The sequence below is a fragment of the Aphelocoma coerulescens genome, chromosome 4, assembly GCF_041296385.1.
Source record: "Aphelocoma coerulescens isolate FSJ_1873_10779 chromosome 4, UR_Acoe_1.0, whole genome shotgun sequence".
NCBI classification, from domain to species: domain Eukaryota; kingdom Metazoa; phylum Chordata; class Aves; order Passeriformes; family Corvidae; genus Aphelocoma; species Aphelocoma coerulescens.
Window position 1 is genome coordinate 14,265,020 of NC_091017.1, and position 3,293 is coordinate 14,268,312.

The following is a 3,293-nucleotide window of genomic DNA, read 5'->3' on the forward strand; positions in this document are numbered from 1 at the left end:
GCTGTTTACAACTTTTCTGTATTTTTCTTCAAGTTTGCCCAGACTAAAAGTTGAAAGAAGGCTTTTGGGTTTGGTTGTTTTTCTTGACTGCATGAATACCTAGGAAACTCAAACAATTAACAGGCCAGTTAATAATCTGTGAATTAGTGCTGGGTGGTGTACTGTGTGAGAGGGAAGGGAAAGGTTTGGGTTACCCTTAGAATATGTAGTTTGAAGTTGAGTCTCCTGGAGTTGGCTGCCCACAGCTCCCTCTGGCATTAGAAACAGCTGCCTTTATGTGGTCTCCGGATTAAGTCTGGTACTGCCTGTGAGGAGAAAATCGTGGGAACCTCCCCTTCATCCAACTCCTATTCAGGCTAATTGAAGAATTATTCTTGGCCTGAGCTATTTTGATTTTGCTTTGATTAAGTAACTTGAATCTGTTAACTGCCAAGGGAAAGGATAGATCAAGCATTACCATAATAAAGAACCTAAGAATATTTTAAATTTTTTTTAAGTAAATGCTTTGGCTCCAGTAGGAGCTGCTGGTTGTGTGCTGTGCTTATAACATCCCAGGTCTGCAAGAGGTGTTTCCTACTGCTGAGACCATGAAAATGGCAGCTATGCACAGCTCCTTGGGGAAGGGAATTGGCTGCCATATCAACAAAGAACTAGGTGGATGATTTCATCACTTGGATTGGTCTGCTGTGTTTTGCATTTGGGGATTTGATGTGAAAGATGTGTAAGGATGATCTTTTTTTAAATGCAGTTACAAACGTTTCTGCGGAAGAAGAATCAGTTCCTGGAGCAGGATCCAAGGCAGTGTCAGTGTGAGGTTGCATAGCAGCCTACAACAGTAGTGCTGCTCTCCCACAGGGTGTGTTACGGTGGAAGGCATGGATGGAAAGACAAAGATGCAGTTAGTCCCCTAGGCCTGAAGTGCACCCTCTATTCACAGATCACAGGCTTAAGTGTAGTCATAGATGATGACCATTTGCTTTCATTGGGGGTATCAAGAAGCAGAATATTTCTGCAACTTCTCATTTGCTTGGGAGCAAATCCAGCGTGGAGTTTGTGCATTGTGGTCAATATTTCTCCACTTGTGAATGCGCAGAGTGAGCCACAAGTCAGGAGGCACTTCAGGCAAGCAAGGTTTCAACTACTTATTTTACAAGGCTGCTTTTGAGCTCAAGTCAGCTCATCTCCAGCTTATTTGGTCCCCTTTAATGCTAAGGATTTGCTGAGTGGGAAAGACCAGGATGAACTACAGAGTAGCAGCTCACATTCCCCAACTCACGTTCTGGGAAATGGACGTGAATGCTTAGCTTCGGAGAGGATTTGATGAAAGGAAAACAACCAGAGGATTTTTAAGCAGGGGAAGGAGAAGCTGGAAAGAAATGTAAGCAAGAACTTCAGAGTGTGTGGGTATGCAAAACTGTGGATTTCCTACTATTTTTGGGACCAAAAAGAGTTTGCTTTGTTTAAGCAAAACCATACCAACTTCACATGTCACATATACTATAAGGAAAAAACGTGGGAAAAAAAGTATAGCAATCACTTGGTCAAGGTAATGGTGACCTATTTGTGTTTTTATTATTTGAACTATATGCCCAGCCTATCCTCTGCATCTTATTTAAGCAATTTTTTTTACACAAAACAAAGTATTTTGGGGTTTGTCTTTTTAACTTAATTTGCTTTGGAAATAGCTGTTTAATTTTTTCCAAATAATTTTCTGCCTTGTGTATTGTCCCCACTTTTTTAAAGGATCATGCAGAATTTCTTGCATAAAGAGGTGGGGGTGTGTGTAATAACAATTAGTCTAATTTGATGTGATAAGTGTATTATTTTAAGTTGTAGATAGCCTTGTCCTTGAAACCTCCTTAACCCCAGATTTTTTTTAGGATGCATATTACCCTTCACATCACTAGGTCCCAGCAAGACTATTCTCTTTACTCCTCACCTACTTTGACTCATGAAAAACTGAAGGGATGCAACCAAGGAGTCTGCCTGCCTAGGAGAAACTGCAGTATCACATATTAGAGAAAATCGTCATTTGGTGAATTTTCTCAGCAGCTCTGTGTTTAGTAGTGGTTTTAACCCATTTTGCCCCATCCACCTGGGAACTTCCTTTTGTCTTACTCTCGCCTAAACCAATTTGGTGGAAATCATACTTACAAAATGTTTCCTGCTATGGCTTCAGCAGTGTTGTGGTGTTTTTCCTCTTCACATCCGCTCTCCCCCTCCTCATTCGTGTCCCTTGTTGACTGATGCTAACGTCTTCAGGACACAGATGTATCTTTTACACTGCATTCACGCCAATACAGGACTGCATGTAACAGTTTCTTTCTTGGTTAGTTTCTAAGTGCTACTGTGATAAACTAAATTCCCAAATGTATCAAACATAGGGTAACAAAAATGCAATTAAAAAACTTAGAGTTAACTATTGCATGTATATAACGAGAAGTGACTTTCTGTAATGTTTCAGTTCTGCATTTAAAATTCAGGCAAGGATCAGTTACTGTAAAATCTTTTCTGTGTCTTCAGCACTTGTAAGAACATCTGCTAAGAAATCTTTATGGCCACTGTTAGAAGGAGGTAGTTTAGGGGTAGGTTTGCTTCAGGTATTTTTAGGGAATTGCATTATTAAGAGGTTCTCACAAAGGCCAATCACTGCTCATTTTTATGCAAAGGTTTGTGGTTGCAGGTGCTCGAACCATTAATGATTCAGTGCCAAGTTAGGTATTTTATGTTTGGCTCTGAATAATGTTGCACTCCAGGGCAGCACAAGCATTCTGCTGGTGGTGGGGCTTGGTGGCTCTGTGTTGGCTGGAGGGAATAGTAAATTACAGCTATCTTCATTCAGATGGAGCCACACGGACACTGGTAGTGATGGTGAGGGATAACAGGAACCTTGACTTGGTTTTGTTCACGTGGGAGTCAGTGAACTAAGAGACACCACTTAGTCTGATTGCCAAGTAGAAGCTTGCCGTGTATTAGCAGGGTATGAACAGTGATGAAGCAAATTGTTTTGTGACTTCCAAATGCATAACTGCTTTTGAGGGCAGAGGAATTTCTGAAATCAAATTTCACAGTTGTTAGCTGTAAATTAATCTGTGCATATGCATATAGTGTGTGAACAACAGGAAGGAATATTTCTGATTAAAACTGCCCTGACTCGTGTATTCTTGGACAGTGTTGCCTAATTGTACAATCTTTTTCTTTAATTGTCCTATTTCAGAGATCAGAGTTGCAACTTCAGCTGTGTTTTGTTTCGAAGGACTTCTGTACATCCTCTGTTGCATCCTTATGTAAGG